This window comes from Bos javanicus, chromosome 28 (assembly GCF_032452875.1).
Source record: "Bos javanicus breed banteng chromosome 28, ARS-OSU_banteng_1.0, whole genome shotgun sequence".
Classification (NCBI taxonomy): Eukaryota; Metazoa; Chordata; class Mammalia; order Artiodactyla; family Bovidae; genus Bos; species Bos javanicus.
In genome coordinates, this window is record NC_083895.1 from 15,932,191 (window position 1) to 15,957,381 (window position 25,191).

Below are 25,191 nucleotides of genomic sequence, written 5' to 3' on the forward strand. Positions count from 1 at the left end.
AGACATTTACAGTTCACATCTTTTATTTATAATGATAAATGGGAGACTAAGATCTGGAGATTCATCCACAGAGATAGGAGAAGAACACAAAGTTCTTAACTTCTCAGTTAATTTATCTTTCCTGTCTTTATCTTCTCCTCTTCTTACTAAATGTTTCTGTCTTCAACTCTCTCTCATTTGCTTCCCCTGCCCCCACCACATAGACACCACCACAGGGATGATGCGGTTGAACAATTCATCTTGGTACATTCTAACTTGGCCTTATCAAATATCAGTGGCTGAGATACATTTCTATTTGGAATATTTTCTGAAAAAGACCTCCTTGTTCAGCATAATTTAAATATACAATGTTTATAAATAATATACAGCAATATATGACAATTTATACGTGGCATTTTTTATAATAGTCTAACAGAAAATTCTTAATGTGCTTTTGGATTCTGATGCCTTCAGATAACTTAAAAAAAATTAGTATCTTATATTAACCAATCTTCAGAAGTTTAATACTTTTCTGGCTACCTAAACTAAAGTGAAAATAAAAGTCTCTCAGTTGTGTCTGACTCTTTGCAACCCCATGGACTATACAGTCCATGGAATTCTCCAGGCTAGAATACTGGAGTGGGTAGCCTCTCCCTTCTCCAGGGGATCTTTCCAACCCAGGATCGAACCCAGGTCTCCCTCATTGCAGGCGGATTCTTTACCAGCTGAGCCACAAGGGAAGCCCACTCAAACTAAAATCATCTTTTATTTAAAAACTTGCCTACTGTTAACCCTTCTTTACCAAGTATAAAATCTGGTCCACTGATTTTTGACTGTCAATCTCCTTTTGTGAAACTTCCATCTCAACTTTAACCATTATTAGGACTGGTTAAATATATAGATCTTTAGAATTTGGGTGTTACTGACAGAAGACAGATAGCTTTTCATTAACTCCACTGCTCTGGAATAGCCCTTCAATGATTGCCTTTCTTATGTACCACAGAACTTCTTTTTCATTTTGACTTTTAGTCCTCTTAACCTTGAATCACACTGGCCCAGGCCAACCATGTCAACAATTCAATGAATTCCAAATTACACCTAGCAGCTAGATTGAAGGAGCGTTAACTCTAAAAACTGCCCTGAGGATATGGGCGGTATGGGGAGACAAAACAAAAAGCAATGCTTCTATTCCAGGTACAGGTCCACAGAGCCTCCTTGACTGAAATTCTATCAAGCTGTTCTGCCCATACTGAAGATCACTTGTTTAGGGGAATAAAAAAACTAAAGTACATATAAGGCTGCATTTTTGAATGCCTCATTGTCCAGTAGTTTAAAACTATGATGTTTTTCTGTACATTTAGGCGCTTCACTTGATTACGTTTTTATTAACCAGTTTCACAGATGTTTTCTATGATTACAGAAGTAGTATACTTTCCTTGTAAAATGCCCATAGTTCACAGATAAGCATAAAGTAAATCACCTGTCATTCTATCTTTCAGATGTAATAACTGGAAATGCTCCGGGGTATGGCCTTTCTGACATTTCCTATGCACAAACATGTGTGCATATTATAAAAACTTGAACCATACTGTGATAATGCTATTTTTCTCTTGATTCATCTTTTCTATATAAAATCTATCATTTTTGTGAATGATTCCACTGAATTCTACTTTATGGACCTGATCCAATATCATTAACTTGTACCCCCTTTCAAGTAGCTTCTAATTTGAAGCTGTTATAAATAACACCACAGTGACCATCCCGTTTATCCATCTTTGCCTCATTGTCTAACATTTTCTTAGGATTAATCTCTCTATGTTGAATTTCTGGGTCAAGAGAATATACAATTTACAGATTTTGATGTATACTGCCCAACTGCCTTCGAGAAAGTTCATGCCAGTTTAGACCCCTAGAAGGAAATGGCAACCCACTCCAGTGTTCTTGCCTGGAGAATCTCAGGGATGGCGGAGCTTGGTGGGCTGCTGTCTATGGGGTCGCGCAGAGTCGGACCCGACTGAAGCGACTTAGCAGCAGCAGCAGTAGAAGAGGATTCTTTTCCTCCCAGTGTATACCAACAATGAATTTTAGAATCCCTTTTACCTTTGCTAACCTGAGAGGTAAAGAGGGAATTTTGCTATTTCAATTTGCTCAAATATTGATAAGTTTGAGGCTCTCTTCTTTTTTAATTTATTTTAAAAATTAATTATTTTAATTGGAGGATAATTACTTTACAATATTGTGATGGATTTTGCCATATATCAACATGAATTGGCCACAGGTATACATGTGTTCCCCCCACCCTGAATCCTCTTCCCACCTCCCTCCCCACTCTATCCCTCTGGGTTGTCCCAGAGCACTGGCTTTGGGTGCCTTGCTTCAAATACTGTATATTAACACATATATATGGAATTTAGAGCATCTTTTCATGTATGCTTTGGGTTAAGTCTAACTAAAAAGCAACTTAGAGCAACAAGTATGAATTGTGTCTAAAACTGATTTTCTTTGAACTGAAATAAATAACTGAATCCATTCTTGGAGGCTATTAAGTTAACTGAAAGTAGGAGAAGTTTTCATTACTCTGCCTTTTCTAAAAATAAGTGATATTTACTGAGTACTTGTTTTACTCCAGGAATTTCCCCAGATTTGTTGAATTTAGTCTTTGTAACAATGCTGTGCAGTTGGTGCACTATTCATTTTATTCATGTCATTAATGAGGAGATTGAGGAACAAAGAAGATTGAGGAACAAAGAAGATTGAAGAACAAAGAAGGAACAAAGGAGACTGAGGAACAAAGAAGAAAGTAACTTAAGTAAGTGGCAGAATTAAAATTTAAACTCAGGTCCTGCCTATAAAACTCATGTTCTTAAACTCTGTATCTTTCTGGCATTTTCCAGGGACATATACCAAAGGTACCATGGTGGAGGACTGTTAATAGTATCTTCCTCTATATTGTATGTATTAATAACTATGTTTTATTATAAACTAAAATTGAAAATAGTTTTCTTGTTTGAAAACTTTCTAGAAAATATTTTAATTTTAAAGTTCTGATTTATTTATATATAAAACTAAGATTATATATAGTTAAATTATATATTATGTGTGTGTGTGTATATATATATATATTTTTTTTTTTTTAATATATAAAACCAAAATCTAAAGTCTGCTTTTTGAGCTGAATTCTCACCTCTTCAGAAATACATATTTAAACTTTTCATAAATTTAGTACTTTCAGCTACATGTTAAAGCCCTCACTGGAAAGCAAAACTCTTTGCTTTTTTTTGCTGACTTTTCTTCTGCCCACTAATGAGCTAGTTTTCTGTTTTCATAAATACCTGAATTATCAAGCTGAGCTGCTATTTTTTTGAGATTTGGAATGCATACCCGAGGCTACAGGATTGGATGTGAATATATAAAAGAAGTTCATGCTTAAAAAATATTTAAATGCATAAGCAAATGTGTATGTGGCTGGTGATACATATATAATGAAAAGGCTGCTACCATGAATGACAGGAAAAGTCAGGATGAAAAATTACTTGATATTGGTTTATGGTAATGAGCATTAAAAAATGAAAAACATGCTTTCCATTTAAAAGGCCAATCATCCAACAAATGCCAGAATATACTAATTATTTACCTTAAACCAGTACAAAGTAAGAGACCTGAGTTCCAACTGACAAAGACCCCTTTATCTGTATGATGAAGCCACACAGTTCATGTCACTGGGGCCTCACTGAGTGCATTAAGAGCTTCCTACACTCCTGGCAATCCATCTTCTCTTTGTATTTAGGAACCTTTGATCCCACTTTTTGCCTGAACTGGCTGGGATTACAACTTGCTTTAAGTATAAGGGGGACTCTGGTCTATTTGTGCCAGTGATATTTCATTTTCTAAGTTTTGATTTATAGATCTGAGAGTGGCAGTGAGTGACTTCTTTTGAGTACCAAACAGCAAGACATTTAACACACCATAGCTCCATGGCAGGTCAAAGCACTCTCATTTACATGTGAAGACATTCATATATGCTGTCTTCACTCAGGAACATAAAGAGTGCTTGGGAAATTGGCAGGCACTCCCTTTGCAATGCTTCCTGCTCACGCTCACATTCCACCATCATCCTGCTAACTTCTTAAATACTTAATGCTAAAAAGCTTGGCCACAAAAATGTGACAAAAATATGTAGCTTAAAAAAAAAATTAAAAAAGGACAGCTCTACTGATAGCCTTGGAGATAGTTAGTTATCTTGCTGAGCCCAGAAGAGGCGAATAAGATACAAGGACTATCATTTTAAAAATTCATCTTTTTGCAAATGTATGTTTTGGTTAAGATAGGAACTCTACAAATTCTCTTCCAAATTCAAATTACTTCTCCCTTCTTCATACCACACGACCAGTTAAAATGTGAAAATTTACATGGTCATCTCTTGCTCTCTCATCTTACAGATTTAGAATCTCTTTTTTAAGTCTTAATGTTATAAAAAGAAGTTTCTTTGACATCTTTTCTCTTGTTGCAGTGAGATGGATACATGGAAGTTGTGAGCATTAGCCTCAGCACTGTCTCTTTTCTTCCCAAAGGATGAACAGCGATGACAGTAACTAACACTTATAGATGTAGTTCTACTTTGTGTTCTAAGTGCTTAATTTATATTCCAGGATTTTTCTCTAATGAAATCAGTGGGGACCAAATAATTTTAATAAATAAATAATTTACTTATAATAAAGCCAAATAATTGGCTTCCATGCCAGAGAAGCATGATTGAAAGGTTATTGTGTGTTGGCTAGCAATTCCCTGGGATGATTGTAATCTACCCTTGTTCTGGCTATGATTGATTCCATCTGGGAGCAATGATTCTGGGTCCTGAAATCCTTGTTGAGACTCCCAGGACAGTGTGAATGACTATTTCTTAATTAGGTGACAGTTATTTCATCAGTATAACCCTGGGCCATGTGGCCAGTAGAATTCCGGGGACATGGACTAAATAGAGGAAGGGAGTGAATCAGGTTATGTGCACATGTGCATTACCAATGGGGAGAGTTATTCAGAAATGGTTTTCTGCATTAACTAACTAAAATTCCAAGGTAAATATTATTTTTATTCTTCCTCCTATTTTTCAGACCAGTAAACTGAGGCACTGCAGGCTGAGCCATTTGCCCATATAGCTAGTAAGTAGAGGAGCTGGGATTCCAACCCAGGTTCTCTGACTCTAGTGACCCTAGTACACTAAAATGTGTACCCCCGATTCTGAAAGACAAACCATGTATTTACCTTGTGAATTATTATCCAGGACCCGATCCTCCCTCCCCCACCCCAGGCTCAAGTGTTTTGATCATGGCAGAGGGATTTATTACTGACGTAGGCCACAAAAGACGATGTTTGTGAACTTCCCTGGTGGTCCAGTGGTTAAGAATCAGCCTTCCATATATATATACTTACAGTTGATTCATGGTCATGTATGGCAGAAACCAACACAACATTGTAAAGCAATTCTCCTCCAATTAAAAATAAATTCATTTTAAAAAAAGAATCCACTTGCCAATGCAGGAGAGCCAAGTTTGATCCTTGGTCTGGGAAGATTCTGCATGCCATAGGGCAACTAAGCCCATGTGCCACAACTACTGAGTCTGTGGGCTCTGCAGCCTATGTGCAGCAACAAAAGCCACTACAATGGGAAACCCCACATGGCAAAGAAGAGTAGCCCTTACTTGCCGCAAGTACAGAAACCCCACCCACAGCAACGAAGACCCAGCACAGCCAAAGATAAGTAAATAACCTTTTTAAGAAAGGTGATGTCTGTGTCTCTGAGAGAAGAAAGTCACAGAAGGAGAAACGGTCACCTCCCTATTTCCAATACCTGAATGGAGCTTCAGGAGGGCCAGCGTTGGTGAGGACTGACTCAGGAAGTCTGCAGAAGCCAATGTTGGAGTTTGTGAAGAGGAGTCATGATCCTGTCATTAATTGGACCAAACTACCCTACAGTCAGGCCCATCAATATTCCGGTAGCATAACAAACCCAGCAAGTTGCCAGAATGCTAACCAGGTAATTATTACTGTGCCAGGGCTATTCTTGTTTTCTTTCTTTGACTGAAAAAACATGAAAGAAATTATGTTGCCATTCCTTTTATTCTTTATGTCCTCTTACTGTGAGGTTCTTTCTTTCTACTCTTTTCCTACTGTTAGCAAGATTAAAAAAAGGCTGCACATTCCAAGGCTTTCTATTGACCTTTGAGATGTAAAAGTTTCTCATGAGGGAAAGAAAGCATCCCTGACTTAAATGTGGACTCACAAAATACCTGAGGCTTGTGGAGGAAACAAATGACTCTGGGTTCTTTTCAACTCACAGCACACAGAAAAGCAGCAATCTGAGATTTCAGTGAGTCTCAAAAGATAATGTTTGTAGGTGGAGCTGGCAGCCAAAGGTATTCGTGAAATATTAGTGCTGCAAGTTTAAAATTTTCATATTTCCCAGGATTTGAAAAAAAAATAAGCAGCCACAGTTTATTAAATCTGGGCTATCAATGGAATTTTGAAAAATCTTTCAATCTGATGGACTTCCCTGGTGGTTCAGTGGCTAAGACTCTGGGCTCACAATGAGGGGGGGCCTGGGTTCATTCTCTGGTCAGGGCACTAGACCCTACATGCCACAATTAAGAGTTTGCCTGCTGTACTAAAGATCTCACATGCCATAATGAAGATTCTGAGTGCTACAACTAAGACCCGGAGCAGCCAAAGGAATAATTTTTTTAAATTGCCAATTTGAGGGTTTTACCCTTGTTTTAATTTGGCAGAGAGAGATCACCAATTGCACACATTCATAAAGAATTCTAGAGAAATGAATGTCATGCTGTAAAGGAGAGGGAGCACAACAGTGCAGAGATCATCCGCTTGGAAGGAAGTCAGACTTCTGTCTGAGCTGACGATTAAACACTTAATAATTCTGTCTTCTTGGGAGAGTCATTTAACACCATCACTATTCCTGAATTAGCACAACTGACTCCTAATTTGTTTTCCTCCTTCTGCTCTTAACTGTCACGATCATGCGTGCTAAGCTGCTTCATTTGAGTCCAACTCTGTATGACCCTATGGACTGAGGCTTGCCAGGCTTGTCTGTCCATGGGATTCTCCAGGCAAGAATAGTGGAGTGAGTTGCCATGCCCTCCTTTAGGGGACTGTCCTCACCCAGGGATCAAACCTGTGTCTCTTACTTCTCCTGCATTGGCAGACAGGTTCTTTACACTTTTGATTAAAGTTAAATATTAAGTCCTTTCTATGACCCACAAGGATTGACCTCTCTCACCTTACTCCTGATTAGTACCCACTCTCCCTCTGCTCTGGCCACACTGGCTTCCTTGTTCTTTATGCATACCAAGCCCAGATCCACCTTGGGGCTGTGGACTTGCTATTTCCTCTGCCTGTAACTTTTACTTGGCTGGCTCCCTCATTACATTTTGTTCTCTTCTCAATATCCTCCCAATAACCAGGCTTCCCTAAATTATTTATCTAAAAAAAGTACCCCATGTCATTCTTGATTACCTTACTTTATTTTTCTGCTAGCTCTTGTCTCTGTCTGTAGCTGTATACATTTACACGGTTGCCAGTCTCCCCAACTACACTATAAACTTCACATGGGCGTATTTCTAGTCGGTTCTGATCACTCTATCCCAGAAGTCCCGAGCAGTGTCTGGTACATAAAAGGTACACAATAATTATCAGATGTCTTGGTTTCTCTTTAAAGTTAAGATAGAAAAAACCTCCCTGCAGTCTCTGTAAAGGTTATAAATAATGTATTAAATGGAATCTCAAAGTCCTTTAGTCCACTGCAGCAGAATCTGTCTGCGCCTTATCCTTTCCCTTCAGACTTTACCAACTGTATGAACTCTGGTGGACTTCCAACTGCCACTGTATGCTGCTCTTTACCTGAGGACTATTTCTGAAGACTTGGAAGGACAGAAATGCCTGAGAAATACCATTCTCACCCCAGAAGCCCTCAAATTGTGACTCTGGGGTGTTGATGCATAAATGCCTCAATTTCCTAGCTGCTCAGGATAACTCTTGAGGCTTCCCAGTGTTTCTCCACAAGATCAAGCTCTAGCTAATCGCAGTGGTAGATGGCTAGACCACACATCCTTTATGGGCTACTTTCTCTTTCCTTTATCATTTCTCTACTTGTCCTGCTGTTTTGTAATAAAAATACTTGCACTGAATTATTGTGTCAGGATCTGCTTCTGGACTCAAAATGAGATTTAAAAATTGGAAGCTATTAATAATGACTCCTTCTAGTCTTATAGGTAGAAGTCGGATCTTTTAACATAAAACAGTTGTACTTGTGTAAATGTGTGCTATTCTATAGATCTCAATAATTATTAAAAGTAATAGTGTATTTCTTTGATATTTAGCTCATCCCCAGATATCTTACACTGCAGTCCTCATTTCTGTATGGCATATTTATTTTCTTATGCTCCTTTCACAATGATTAAACATGTTTGATTCACTTGTGTCTGGATTATTCATTTGACTATTACATGGTTCCCAAATCTAGCTCTATTCCAAAATAATCCATATCTTTGGGGTTGTGAGTCAGATATTGATACTTTAAAGATCTAATGGTCTCCTGCAACTAATACGGGCAACTTCGGTAAGTCTTCCACAAATTTCCCCTTTTCCAAAATTTCAATGATTTTCTTTTCTTCTCCAGAGTTCTCTGAAGTTCTGTACAATCACAGAGTTCTATTTTTTTTCAATCTTAAAAGCCTCTTTTCTATGTTAGCATTTGCTTATGAGTTTAATATTAGAGTTTTAAGTTTAGTGATTTAGAAAATGTTATCAATACTTAAGTCATTTAAATCTTCAAGCCTTCAATTTTGTAACTCAAAAAACTATTGATTTCAAAGTATTTGAAATACATTAATATTAATTTACAGACATTTTAACCTTCATTTCAAAAATATTAAGCATTTATACAATGTGGTATTGGCATAAAGATTGAAATATAGATCAACAGAAGAGAATAGAGTCCAGAAGCAAATCAACATGATATTCAACAAAGGAGCCAAGGCAATGCATTGGAAAAAGAAGAGTCTTTTCAACAAGTAGTGCAGGAATATTGGTTATCCATATAATATTTACAAAAATTTTGACTCATAATTTGTACCAAACACAAAAATTAACTGAAAATGAATCACAGATAAACTTAAATATAAAAGCTCAAACCATAAAACCTCTACAGAATACACAGGAGAAAAACTCTGTAACCTTGGGTTAGGCAAACATTTCATAGATACACATTAAAAGTATGATCAATTAAAAAACTGGTAAATTGTACCACATCAAAATTCTAAACTTTGGCTTTTCAAGAGATAACATTAGGGCAATGAAAAGACAAGCCACATATCTGAAAGGTATTTTCAAAACATACAGCAGATAAAGGACTTATTAAAAATAAATACTTTTTATAATTAAATAATAAGAAGACAAACAACCCAACAGAAGCACTGAGCAAAAAAAAAAAAAAAATGTTCAGAAACAAGTTCTCATAAGTGGTCACTGCCTATCCTCACCCATCAGTAGCAGTATCATCATTTCTAAATTAATCCTTGTGATTTTCAAGTGGTTACCGGATGCTTTCATATTCATTGGTTAGTATGCTCACATAAAAATTATATTCAGTTGAATATTGGGCAAACATACTTAAGCAGTTTGCCCATATTCATATGGTGTTGAAAGGTAAAGAAAGTAAATATCTAGATAAAGGTGGAATCTTGTGGAGATTCTCATTGACCGGAACATTTCTAAAGGATCAATTATGATTCTGTTCCACAGAGTAAGTGGGGTGTCATTCATGTCCAAATAGGGAGTACTAGGTAGTTCCTGACAGGTTATGTCAGGAAGCGGTAAGTTATGCTCCTGTAGTCAACACCTGGGCTTCCCACATGGTGCAACGGTAAAGAACCCACCTGCCAATGCAGGAGATGTAAGAGATGAGGGTTCCACCCCTGGGTCAGGAAGATCCCCTGAAGAAGGGCATGGCAACCACTCCAGTATTCTTGCATGGAGAATCCAAGGACACAGGAGCCTGGCAGGCTATAGTCCATGGGGTCACAAAGAGTTGGACAAGACTGAAGTGACTTAGCATCACACATGCAGACAATAGCTAGAAAAAGCCAGATGGATAATAAAAATAATACTTAAAAAATTAGAGAGATTTCCCTATGGTCCAGTGGTTAAGAACCCACTTTCCAATGCAGGGGATGTGGGTTTGATCCCTGGTCAGGGAATTAAGACCACACATACCGTGGGGCAACCAAGCCTTGGTGTTACAACTACTGAATGCTACGACTAGAGAGAAACCCACATGTAGCACCAAAGGACCCTCATGCTGCAACTGAGACCCAATGCTGCCAGACAAACACGTATTTAAAAAATCAGACGGATGTGAAAAATCTAAGGAACTATTCAGACTACAATTCTAGAGCAGGGAGGATCATTTAGAGGTGAGCGGGCAAGGAGGATCATTTAGAGGTGAGCGGGCAATTAGCTACCAGTTTTTCCCAGGGGCCTTGTCAATTTTAGGTATAGGCTGGTAAGTGGAGCTTGACTCATGTATAAGGCAAATACTAGGGAATAGAGAAATCAATACATCTTTTAAAATTAGAGATTTTAGAGGCTCCAACTACTTGGTCTGTTTTCTGCCAAAGTCATTGGCTTTGATCTGAAGTTGCATGGGGGGTTAAGAGATAAGGGGAAAAAATCTGACAGGCAGAGTGAAATTTCTTGCAGTGCTTAAGAAACAAAGATCAACTGTGCAATCTTGAAGTTAAAATAGGCAAGAGGTGAAATCCGTAGAGGAAATAGTGAACTTACGTTGAGGACGTATATCTTCTTTTTACCTGAGGACATCTCTGGAGGGAGTGGGAGGGAGCACACAGGTAGAGGACAAGGTTTGGTCATGACAAAAGGCTGCTGTTGGGGGAGACTAGCTCAGACTTCAGCATTTATGTAGGACTAGTGAGTAGAGCGGAGAAGGCAATGGCACCCACTCCAGTACTCCTGCCTGGAGAATCCCATGGATGGAGGAGCCTGGTGGGCTGCAGTCCATGGGGTTGCTAAGAGTCGGACATGACTGAGAGACTTCACTTTCACTTTTCACTTTCACGCATTGGAGAAGGAAATGGCAACCCGCTCCAGTGTTCTTGCCTGGAGAATCCCAGGGATGGGGGAGCCTGGTGGGTTGCTGTCTATGGGGTCGCACAGAGTCGGACACAACTGAAGTGACTTAGCAGCAGCAGCAGCAGCAGTTAGCAGAGAGGCCTCAAACACATTGTTGTCTCCCCTTCAAATATCCAGTGTATTTGAAGATGTCAGGAGGCTAATAAGCTAAACTGAAAAACTCCGAAGAGTAGAACTATTGGAGTTTTATAGAGCCAAGAAGACAAAGACTCAGCAGGCTTTAAAGCAAAAACCCTAGAGGACCATATCCTAGAAATATTGGCAAGTGAGTGGTAGACTGAACTCTAGCAACACTAAAGTCCATAGAGGATCCATCCGAATTCCTAAATGGATTCAGGTGAGCAGTCCCTTACCCTATCTAACAAAGGAAACAACTTTGTTATATAAGATGACATAACATCATCTGGGGACTTCTGGTTCTTTCATACACACCACTTTGTAGCATATAAGAAAAAGTATGAGACACATGAGGAAGTAATATCATGCAACAGATAACTGGGGGAAAACTCCAGACAACAGAAGATCAGATACTAGATTTAGCAGATGAGAATATAAATGAGCTCAATTAATATATTCAAGAAGATAGATAGATGAGAGAGGTGAAAGGATGAAGAATTTCACCAGGACACTGTAACTTTAAAAATAATCTAATGGATATTCTAGAATTATAAGATATAATAACTAAAGTTAAGAACTGGATGGATGGATTTAACAGCAGATTGGAAAATGAAGAATCCAGGATCAGTGAATAAAACAGGTCAGTAGAAAATATCCAAACAGATTAAAGAGAGAAAAAAATGGGGGAAAGCTCAGATGTAACATCAAGGTGAGACATACTCAAAATGTCTAATGTACATGTAATTGGAGCACCAGAGTAAAGAAAAAGAGTGGAACAGTAGCAATATTCAATATGTTTTATACAAGAATTTTTTTAAGTGGATAAAAATCAACTCACAGATGTAGGAAGTTTAGCAGCTGTCAAGCAAAATTAAAAAAAGAAAAACAAAAACCCTACACATATCTCAGTTATAATACTGAAAAACAAAAGTAAAGAAAAAAATTTAAAAGTTGTTAGAACTTAAAAGACAAATTAAGTTGAAGGACTGAGAAGCTGAATAGCTAATTTCTGAACAAAAACAATGGAATTCAGAAGAATATATAAAATTGACTTTGAAGTGCTGAAAGAAAATTAAGTGTCAATTTGGAATTCCATGCAGAGTAAAAATATCCTGCAAAAATGAAACTGAAGTAAAGTGGTTGGCTTCCATCTATGGGATAGCACAGAGTCAGACACGACTGAAGTGACTTAGCAGCAACAGCAGCAAAGACCTTTTTAGACAAATACTGAGGGTAATCATTTTTAGTATGACTATATTTTTTAAAAAAGTCAGAAAAGGGTATTTTCCAGCAGAAGGAAAATAAAGACAAAAACATGGAAACGTAGGAGAAAATGAAGAGTGCCAAAAAATAGTAAATATCCAAGAAATAGAAATATTGAATAATATAAAATAAGTATAATGTTTATAGAGTTTAAAATACTGTTAGAACTAAATGCATGAGAACAATAATAAAAGTTTTGATAATGGGAGATCTAAGGAGAGAAAATATTCTAAAGTAGAATTTGGGAAGTAAAAATTATTTGAGTTAGCCACAATAAATCAAAAAATACATGCTAAAATCTCTAAAGTAGTCATTAAAGGAATAAAAAATAATGTTTTAGTACATATTTACTATTTAGAAGAGGAAAACTTGAGTAATAAAAAGGGATGGATCCAAAAGGACAGAAAGAAGAAAAGAAGAAATATAAAATATGTGAGAAACAGAAACAAAAAGAAAAATGACAGCTATAAAATCAGTTGTGTCAGTAATTAAATGTAAATGGATTAATGCTTTGTGTTAATAATGAAAATTAATTGGATTAAAACCCGAACCCCATGTATATGCTTCTTATGAGTGAAACATTTTAATTTTAAATAATATCACAGAAAAGTCAAAAGTGAAAGAATGAACTTGGGCATCTTGAGATTACAAAGAGTGCACCTCCCACACTGACAATAAGACCCGAAAAAGATGGGCAATTTTCAAGTTCATGACTTTCCTTGAACCCAAGAGAGTGCTAAAGTTTCAGGGTGAAACACTAAACCTGAAATATGGACAGAGATGGGACATGAGAGCTTGCTTATCTGGGTAGAGGCAGCCAGACACCGGTAAGAAGAATTCAGCTAGAATAGTTGATACATTGGCAAAAGTGAGTGTAGGCTACAGGGAGAGTGGGAAGACCCTGAGGGCCACAGATATGGGAGATGTTTCTGCAAGTTTTTTTCTCTACAAATTACAACTACTCACAAGGAAGGCTAAGAAGAATTCTGAGAAAGATTCCTTCATGATGAAGGTCAGGGGAAGGAGAAGAGCAGCTTGTGGAAGGGGCACAAAACTCTGCCAAGATCCTTCTCTATTTCCCCATCTCCTCTATGGAACAAAGCCTTACTATAGACTAGGGGTGGAGGGAAACAAAAGTGGCTGTCCCTAGAGTAATGGTAAAACTCTTTGTAGCTTGACGAAGAAATCAGGAAAAATACCTTCTATCCCAGAGGGAGGAACCTGAATATATGCAGAGTGCAGAACTACAGTTGGAGGAGAGGCAAGAGGATTTTAAAGACGACATTCCCCAAACTCAGGGAAACAGTACCTGTGTAAGACTAAGGCTTAATCAGAATATCAGAGCATACCACCCCTACCCCATTGGCTTTACAATGCTAAAAACCACTGAGTAAAAGAAGCAGTGGGCTACTCCTAGGAGACATGTTACATTCATACCTGCTACATATAGAGTATAAAAGGAAGACCTAAAGCTGAGAGTAGAGCAAGATAATAAGAAACACCACCTTGGCAACCAGCCCTTAATCTAAACACAAGTTATCACTCAGTTCAGTTCAGTTCAGTCGTTCAGTCATGTCTGACTCTTTGCACACACAGGCCTCCCTGTCCATCACCAACTCCTGGAGTTCACTCAAACTCATGTCCATCAAGTCAGTGATGCCATCCAGCCATCTCATCCTCTGTTGTCCCCTTCTCTTCCTGCCCCCAATCCCTCCCAGCATCAGAGTCTTTTCCAATGAGTCAACTCTTCGCATCAGGTGGCCAAAGTACTGGAGTTTCAGCTTTAGCATCATTCCTTCCAAACAATACCCAGGACCGATCTCCTTCAGAATGGACTGGTTGGATCTCCTTGCAGTCCAAGGGACTTTCAAGAGTCTTCTCCAACACCACAGTTCAAAAGCATCAATTCTTTGGTGCTCAGCTTTCTTCACAGTCCAACTCTCACATCCATACATGACCACAGGAAAAACCATAGCCTTGACTAGTCAGACCTTTGTTGGCAAAGTAATGTCTCTGGTTTTCAATATGCTATCTAGGTTGGTCATAACTTTCCTTCCAAGGAGTAAGCGTCTTTTAGAGAAAGCTTTATGGACTTAGAGTAAAAAAGCAACCACAAACCTCAAACTCAAGCTGATTCTTTGATTAATACAAACGTCTAATATCAATACTAAAGACCTAACAGAATGAAGGCTGTGTCCATTTCCAAGCTCAAAACCTACCTACCCTAGTCTCTACTGGCCTAACACAACACACACACACACACACACACTCTCTCTCTCTCTCTCTCTCCCCCTCTCTCTCTCCCCGTGTCAGGAGCAGAAGAGTCAATAGAACCAGATGTGGTTATTATAGACATGTTGGAATTATCTAATGGAGAATTTAGACTAACTGTGATTAATACAGAAAAGGCTCAATGGAAAAGTTGGACAATGGGTTAGATAATTTGGGTAATTTCAACTGAGACATGAAAACTATAAAGAGGAATCAAAATGGAAATGACAGAGATTAAAAACATAAAAGCAAAGATCAGGAATGCTTTATATGGACCAATCAGAAGACTGGCTACAGCCAAGGAAAGAAATCAGTAATGCGGGTATACCTGTGGCGGATTCATTTCGATATTTGGCAAAACTAATACAATATTGTAAAGTTTAAAAATAAAATTAAAAAAAATAAATAAAATAAAAAAAAAGATATGTCAATAGAAATTATCCAAACTGAAATAAGAGAGTAGTGAGTGCAGGGAAAAAAATCCCAGGCATCCAAGAACTGTGGAACAATATCAAATTATCTATATTCACTATTGGAATGCCAGAAGGAGAAAAGAGAAAAATGGATAGAAGAAATATTTGAGGAAATAACTGTTGACAACGTACAAAAATTAAACCAAACCACGGATTCAAGTTCAGAGACTGCTAAGCAGGATAAATATTAACCAAGCAAACAAAAGCATACAACTAGGCATATCAAAATTAAACAGTTGAAAACCAAAGATAAGAAAATATTTAAAGTTAAAAGAGACACATTACATACAATTGTACATACACAGGCAAAAACAACAACAAAAAACAACTCGAAGCCATATCTCATATGTTATACAAAAGCTAACTCAAAATGTTTTATAGACATAAATATAAAACATAAAGCTATAAAACTTCTAGAAGAAAACTTAGGAGAAAATATTTGTGATCTCAGATGAGGTAAAGGATTTATAGATACTGTACCCAAAACATAGTCCGTAAGAGAAAAAAATTATAAGTTGGATATTACCCTATTTGAAAACTTCTGGTCTGTCAAAGACACTATTAAATGCATAAAAAAGATAAGCTCGAGATTTGAAGAAAATATTTGCAAATCACATGTATGACAAAGGCTTGTATCTATAAAATATAAATAATTCACAAAACTTAATAACAAGACAACCAACAACTGATTTTTAGTTCTCTGCTGCTGCTAAGTCACTTTAGTTGTGTCTGACTCTGTGCGACTCCATAGACGGCAGCCCACCAGGCTCCCCCATCCCTAGGATTCTCCAGGCAAGAACACTGGAGTGGGTTGCCATTTCCTTGTCCAATGCATGAAAGTGAAAAGTGAAAGTGAAGTCGCTCAGTTGTGTCTGACCCTCAGCAACCTCATGGACTGCAGCCTACCAGGCTCCTCCGTCCATGGGATTTTCCAGGCAAGAGTACTGGAGTGGGGTGCCATTGCCTTCTCTAGATGATTCAAACACAACCAAGTTTGGAAACCTCTCTTCAATGGCATCCTCTCTCCACTTACCTGAGAATCTCCCCTCTCTGTCTTAGATTAGAGTTGGCTAGGAAATATAAATTTAAATCCCAGGCTCACTCAGATTCCTCTGAATTTTGTAGTGGCTTTCTGGTGTGTGTATTGGCAGCCTAGAGCCAGCTGGACTGATATTTCACTTCTGGTCCTTCTGTGACTTCTGTTTATTTTTTCTTGGCATCCATAAATTTGTATTTGGCTTATTAAGCATGCATACCTCTTGAAAGCTAAAATATGGAATGTAAAACATATTTGCTTTAAAAGATAATTAAATGAAAATGCATTTCAACTTGTCCTTAATGAATTCTTCATTGATGACGCTAATACACCTTTGAGCATCTCTCCAGGAGCAACTTGGGCATGCCTCTTTTCATTCAGGATAGACCTTCAGACAAATCCACTAACAGTGGATAAGCTGTGGTAAGTGAATTCTTCTTCTAAGGAAAATTTCCTACTAGAGTGATGATATTCAGATTTTAGTAGGCAGAAAGATCACCTAGGGAAAAGTTATAAAAAATGTAGATTCTTGGAACTTTCCTGGTGGTCCAGTAGCTAAGACTCCACGCTCCCAATGCAGGTAACCTGGGTTTGATCTAGATAAAGGAACTAGATCTCACATGCCACAGCTAAGAGTTCATATCAGATCAGATCAGATCAGTCACTCAGTCGTGTCCGACCCTTTGCGACCCCATGAATCGCAGCACGCCAGGCCTCCCTGTCCATCACCAACTCCTGGAGTTCACTCAGACTCATGTCCATCGAGTCAGTGATGCCATCCAGCCATCTCATCCTCTGTCGTCCCCTTCTCCTCTTGCCCCCAATCCCTCCCAGCATCAGAGTCTTTTCCAATGAGTCAACTCTTCGCATGAGGTGGCCAAAGTACTGGAGTTTCAGCTTTAGCATCATTCCTTCCAAAGAAATCCCAGGGCTGATCTCCTTCAGAATGGACTGGTTGGATCTCCTTGCAGTCCAAGGGACTCTCAAGAGTCTTCTCCAACACCACAGTTCAAAAGCATCAATTCTTTGGTGCTCAGCCTTCTTCACAGTCCAACTCTCACATCCATACATGACCACAGGAAAAACCATAGCCTTGACTAGACGAACCTTTGTTGGCAAAGTCATGTCTCTGCTTTTGAATATGCTATCTAGGTTGGTCATAACTTTCCTTCCAAGGAGTAAGCGTCTTTTAATTTCATGGCTGCAGTCACCATCTGTAGTGATTTTGGAGCCCCCCAAAATAAAGTCTGCCACTGTTTCCACTGTTTCCCCATCTATTTCCCATGAAGTGATGGGACCGGATGCCATGATCTTCATTTTCTGAATGTTGAGCTTTAAGCCAACGTTTTCACTCTCCACTTTCACCTTCATCAAGAGGCTTTTTAGTTCCTCTTCACTTTCTGCCACAAGGGTGGTGTCATCTGCATATCTGAGGTTATTGATATTTCTCCCGGCAATCTTGATTCCAGCTTGTGTTTCTTCCAGTCCAGCATTTCTCATGATGTACTCTGCATATAAGTTAAATAAACAGGGTGACAATATACAGCCTTGATGTACTCCTTTTCCTAAGAGTTCATATGCTGCAACTAAAGATCCCATGGGTTGCAACTAAGACCCGGTGCAGACAAATAAATAAATACTTAAAAAAAATTGCAGACTCTTGATCTCCCCCTCCCAGAGATTGTATGTAATTAATACTGGGATGAGTCCCCCAAGCCTATATTTTAAATGAGTACCTTTCCATGATTCTAATGCAACCAGGACCATAGAAGACTTTTAAATATCCTGGAAAGAAGATCATCTATGAGGATTTTGTGGTGAGGCATGTCCTGTAACTGAAAACTAGCATAGACATTGAACTTCACTGATCCAGACAATGTGAGGCAAAAGAGAGCTTGCTAAAATATAACAGGAGAAAATCTAGCTTTGAAAATGAGTCTTTCATTGACTATTTTTTTCTTTTTTTGTAAATGACAACTTTTGTGAAATGACTCACTGGAGAGTTCTTATGGGCCATGCATGATAATAGTCATTCATATTCTGGCCACAAATGCAATTCATTTGGTAAAGGCCAGGTTCTTCGAAGCTTGAAGCACCTAATGTAATTGCATTCTGTAGCTAGGAAGTGGTGATGGACCCCTGGGTGGCCATGTGGATCTCTCTGTTGAAGCACTGGGTAGAAGCCTCAGTGTGTGGCTGTGCAGTGGAGCTGTGTCATTTTTCACCCTTTCCCCTATTGCATTTTCTTTAGACTACTGAGTTATATTCAGAATCAAAAAGGAAGACTTTTTTTTTTTTTTTTTATCTTCGGGCCCTGACTGAACGTGAAAATATTCTGTTTAGAAGGCTGATGTAAAAAAAAAAAAAAAAAATTTTTTTTTTTTTTTTTTTACTTTTTCACAGGTATATTGAAATTACTATGAAACCAGCAAGAGAAAATGTGAAGTCAGTTTGGTATCATCACTATATTGTCTTTTGCTTTTCCTCAGATTTTAGGCTTTCTTTAGTCAGGCATCTGGGATACACTGCCATTATATCCACCCCCCCAAATACTTACTCCATCAAACATTTTCTTTTTTGACTTCATTTGCCATTTAGCTTTTGCTGAAAACAACTGGAAATGGCATTATGGTCTCAGATAATAGTAGAAAAATTAAATGTGTTGAAAAGCTGTCTGGTGCCTTTTCTAAGAAGGCGAGTGAGGCTCATTGTCATGCATAAGCCTACTGGTTGACTTCTAATGGAGGGCACAGAAGTGTGATTCTAGAAAATCTTATTGTGAATTTTGGGAACTCAAGCGAGTCACATACTCACCACTGCTCAGGCATCCCATACTTTGCATTTGTTAAACTGTATTTTTCATTAGAGATAACACTTGTAACAAGCCAGAGGAAAGTAGGTCTTGCTGCAGCTTAATTTGAAGAAATTGATTAAGATAAATTTAAGACTGTGCCCATCTTAGAGAAAAATGAAATAACTCATTATGAAAAGAATAGACTGCTTGCTATTATTCTGATAGGGAGCAATTTAAAGAGCAAATTTATGAAGTGTTGAAGCGAACTTCTTGGCATTTGTAATTTGCCTGGTGGTTCCTACAGAAGAAAAATAACTTACATGAGGAGGTAAGTAGATGCTAACACAGAAAAATTTGGAAAAAACACAAAATGATAAAAGAAAAATAATATTGTTAACATTTTGATGCATGTGATTCTAGCCAGTGTTCTGTGTCACATGTATAAGTTTTCTGACACATTTATACATTCCTCTATAAACTGCCTTTTCTTTTACCCACTCTTAGATTATAAGCATTTCCCAGTGCTATTAAAATGTTTTCACAAACATAAATTTAATGTATGCATAATGCTTCCTTTATTTATGCACTATATTTAATTAATCATTCTTTTATAACTGGACATTAAGTTTATCTATAATACTCTAACAATCTTGATTCATCATATAAGGCCTAAAATATCTGGACGATCTCATATTTCCAACGAGTAAATTAAATGTCAGATGGTGGATTCTGGCTCACCCTGTTTATAGTAACTAACTTACCTCTGGAGAAAATATAAAATGTTGAATAGGATTTGAGGCCTTAAGGACTGGTTATCTGGGGAATATCTTTAGGTTATATTTGGTGTTAATTATTTCCAGAGTTGCTTTCACATTTGAAGTAGGTGTATAATAGCAGTAGGTTTAGCCTTTTTTGCAAAGAGGTGGGGAGAAAATGCAGGGCAGATAGACAATAGTTCCAAGTCTGCAAAGTTGTAGAAATTCACTGTGAAGCCTCTGAGCTAGGTATTGAGGATTTTCAGTCTCATCGACATTGTCAATAGGCAGAGAAAAGGAGCAACGGTGAGAAAAATGAAAGCCTGTGGAGTAGGATTTGACACAGAAATACTTTGGGGACAGAAGTGACAAAACCAATTTTTTACCACATAAAAGTTTGGTATCTAACACTACTATATATTTTGGCTGGCCACAGCAAAGGCTAATTTGGGCAAGGGGAGGAGGACTCAGACTCCCATACAGAAAGTCTGAATAAAGTGCTGAACATCATGATGAATGAATGAATGAATCTCTCTTATTTCCCATTCCTCTGACACAAACTGAGTGTCCAACATTTCAATTAAACTGATAAAAACTGCTGGATTTAGCATCAGACCCCACAGGTTAAGGGTTCGGTCTCCCCCCCACTTCAGATGCCAGTTGCAACGGGGTGCCCAAGTCACCTGTGCTTCTGTCTAGTTTGGCTGGAATGAGTCACAGAACTTAGGAAAATTCTATACAGTAGTCCTCCCTTATCCACAGTTTCAGTTCCTGTGGTTTTAGTTACCTACCTGTGTTCAACCCTCAGTCCAAAAATATTAAATGGAAAATTCCAGAAATAAACAATTCAGAAGTTTAAATTGTAAGCAAAAAAAAAAAAAAAAAAATTGCATGCTGTTCTGAGTAGTATGAAGAATTGTCCCTTAGTCCAGTAAATCCACACTGTGTATGAGTCTTAGACATTACACCCTGTGGACAAGGCGGGGGACTATTGTACTTACTATTACGGTTTATAATACAAGAAAAAAAAGGTGGGGGGGCTTCTGTGGTAGCTCAGATGGTAAAGAATCTGCGTACAATGCAGAAAACCCTGGTTCGATTCCTGGGTCAGGAAGATCTCCTGGAGAAGGCACAGGCTACCCATTCAAGTATTCTTGGGCTTCCTCAGTGGCTCAGACGGTAAAGAATAAGCCTGCCATGAGGGAGACCTGGGTTCGATCCCTGGGTTGGGAAGATCCATCTTAGACGTTATACCCTATGGACAAGGAGGGGGGCTGCTGTACTATTACAGTTTATTATAAAGAAAAAAAAAAAGAAACAGTGAGATGATGAGTTACACAGGGCAAAGACCAAAAGGGTCCTAAGTGCAGGAGCCTTGATCTCCATGGAGCTGGAGGTAAAGGCTACCTTCCTGACCCTGGAATGTGTTCATCAACCAGGAAGCTCTACAGACCCTGTCATTTAGTCATTTCTATGGAGGTCTAATTATGCTGGAAAGTGAAAGTGAAGTCGCTCAGTCATGTCCAACTCTGCGACTCCATGGACTATAGCCTACCAGGCTCCTCCGTCCATGGAATTTTCCAGACAAGAGTACTGGAGTGGGTTGCCATTTCCTTCTCCAGGGGATCTTCCCGACCCAGGGATCGAACCTGGGTCTCCCATATTGCAGGCAGATGTTTTACCATCTGAGCCACCGGGGAAGCCCCATGTGCTGGAATGACTGATTAAGTAATCGGTCATATTCAGTCTCTAGTCTCTATTCCTCCTCTTCAGAGGAATTTTATTAATTGATAAAGCAGCTGAAATGAGTTAAGCTTCATCCTATAAACAGTCCTTGAGATCCCCTATGGAGGGGATCTCTTCAGCCCTTGCCTGCTATCTTTCCTCCCAAACCCATCTGCTCTGCCTCAGAGGCAATTCCTGCTTTAATGCATCACAAGCAGGCCTCTTGATAGTAACACTTTGATCCCAGTCCTGATTCATCTCAGAGGTTGGCCCCTAGATTTGCCTTTGGCCCAGACTCTGCATTTACTGTCAGTCCTAACTCCTATCACCTCTGTCCAGTCTGGGGCCTTGTTTGTCTAGGAAGGGGGAAAGGAGCACATACAAAGAAACGTACAGAACAAGTTTTATTCAGAACTGCTAACTGGCACTTTGCCATATTAATAACAACAACATTAAAAACCAGTAATAGTTACACAGAGCTTACCAAGTGTCTGGTATTGCTGTAAGCATTTATATGTATTATTTTAATTAATTTTTAATTAACATTTACAATATCCCTATAAGTTGTTATCACCATTTTACAGGTGGGGAAACTAAGTACAGAAAGTTTATTCATATGGTAGGTAGAAGAAACGGGATTCAAACCCAGCCATTCCGATGCCAGTACTAAGCCCACATCAGGCTACACTGATAGACCAGGAATGAATAAGAAAAGTTTCCTGGAGAAAGGTTTGCAATTTCTTTAAGCAAGGGAGCACATAAGCCTGAAGATCAGGTGAGAAGAGGCATTCCAAATCAAGAAAATACTCTGTTATCCAAGGTCCAAGAAACTAATGTAATTCTTTTTAGCTTAATGTTTTTGTACATGCTAGTTTCTGCACTAGGAATGCTTTCTCCTCTTTACTCATTTGACTGACTTCTGTTCATCTTAGAAAACTTAGCTTGGATACTATTTTGTTTTGAAGCCTTCCTTGCAAGCAGTGCTCTTGGTTTACTGCTCTCTGCTCACCCTGTGCTGACTTCTGACATAGCTCTTGGTAGACTGATTGTAAAATATGCCCCCTATTGCCCTCCTCTCTCTCTGTATGCATGTACTCTGTCGTGTACTTTTGCAGCTCTATCCAGGAGGTGGGATCTGTTTCCCCTGACCTTTAAGCATGGGCTGGCTGTGTGACTTTCTTTAGCCAGTTTGTCTGATGATGTGACAATTCCATTCTGTACCCCTAGAGATCTTGTAACTGACTCCTAGTGTCTTGGAACCTGCTTTTTCCATGAGAACAGGCTAGGATGCCCTGTTAGAGGGGTAAGAAGCACATGGAGGAAAGCTGAGCCAACCCCAGAAATAGAGCCCTTGGCTAACCAACCAGTTGATCACAGATGCATAAAGACTTAGCCCACAAAAGAGCTATCAAGTCCAGCCCAGATCAACAAGTCAGGTCTGCTTAGTCAACTTGGAATCATGAGGAAAAAAAAAACAGTTATTGTTTTAAACTGCAAAGTTTGAGGATGATATATTGCACAGCAATTAGCAATGAATACAGAAATTGATGCCCATAACAACATCTTCAAGTATGTGGCATTGGCTTTGTGTCTGAGTGGTGAGTGGGGACTAGAAAAGAGACGAGCAACTGCAAACTCTGGTTGGAAAAATGAGGAAATTTTTAGGGGAGGCTGGAAAAATAGCAACTCGTGCTATAGAGTAATGAAATGACTAGCAAACTTGCAGAGTAGAATGTGTTCCTAATGACCTTGCAGATTTATCTAAAAAGATTGTGCAGATTGTACTCTATGAACAATGTGGAAAGTATCAGTTAGTTGCTGCCTGATGGAAATGATAAGGTACAGAAAAAGAAGATGAACTTAATAACAACAAAACAACAGGTCAGGGTGTAAAATGAGTGGAATAGAAAATAAAAATATTTATCATCTCTAGCCTCTCAAGTCAGAAAAAGATCAAATACAGGGTGTATCAGAAAGACATGGCCTTGGGACAAAGGTAGACATGGAAACAGGGAAGAAACTTACAGAATCCAGGACAAACATATTTTGATCAACTAAAAAAAAACACGGTTGGTTAAAAGTGAGAAATTAATATGCAAGGAATCTAGAAAGCTCTGAGATGTCTTTAAAATGTGAACATGCACTTATTTCTAAACCTGCCAACTTTTCTGTCACCCTTTTCTCTTCTTTCCTCATTGCTCTGCTTAGTACTGGGTTGGTCAAAAAGTTTGTTTGGGTTTTCCCATAGGATAGTGCAGAAAACCCAAACAAAACTTCCAGCCAACCCAAAACTTTCCTTATCACTCAACGATGAACAACATAGCAACTTAAATAACTCTGTAATATTCCCAAACCCTCCTTTTTTATGAACAGGCTGCACGATGAGTTTTAAAAATAATTATGATAATTGAATACTTGGTAAACATACTATTGAAAATTGTATACCTTTAAAGAATAAAGTATAACTTAATAGACATTTATTATTGTGGGCTTCCCAAAAGTGGCTCAATGGTAAAGAATCCGCCTGCAATGGGTTTGATCCCTGGGTTGGGAAGATTCCCTGGAAGGGGAAATGGCAACCCACTCCAGTATTCTTGCCTATGGACAGAATATCCTGTGGACAGAGGAGCATGGTGGGCTACAGTCCATGGGTCGCAAGAGTCAGACAGCACTTGGCGGTTAAACAACAACAACAAATTATTGTGGTAGGCAGCAACTTTTTAAATTGGAAACCAAAGGCAAATCAAGTCTTATCAAGTCCTATGTGTCAACTGAGATTCTCTTAAATAGAACACCATGGATTTCTTTCTTTTATATTTTTTCTGGTAAGCAAACGAGTTTCAAATTCCTTTTTTTTTTTTTTTTTCTTTTAACCACTTGTGGATTTGGGCATAGTTTGAAGCCTTGTCTTTTGGGCTTTTGCTTTCTACAAGTCACAGGGTGGGAACGTTTATGTTTGCCAAAATTGAAAATACCAGAATCAAAAAAATCATATTAATAATAAGCTGCAATATTCTGTTTCCATTGCCAGAGCGAGCCCAGCTCGTTCCTGGTTAGATGAGGTCAAATGGGAACTTCCTTCTGAGCCACTTCTAGATAAAGCTATTTGCAGCCTCCACACATTTTCATATGAGCAGATGACAGTAAAGATGGTGGTGGTAGTGACAGTGATGCTAATAAACTTTGCTGAATAATTCCTGAAACTCTTGTTTCCTACTGTACAAAATGGATGAAAGATACACTATTTGGATTCAGAATAGTTTACCAGTGTGGTGTGGTGATTTGCAAAGCAGAAAGCATCATGGGATCCACCAGAAAAAGAAGTAAAATATGATAAGCAAGTCTCTCGTTTCAACCCCATTATGGTTGGAAGTTCACCCAAACAAGCATCCAGCTGTGAGTCCCTGTGTCTGTAAGTTTTTGAATATGTTGGAGGGGTGTAGAAGCTAGCAGGCAGAATCAGAAGTTCAGCCCATAAGAGATTTAAAGAAAGAGCATCTAAGAGTATTTGAGCATTGACTGGCTTTAAACAGTGGGTCAGGAAGGTTGCATGATCAT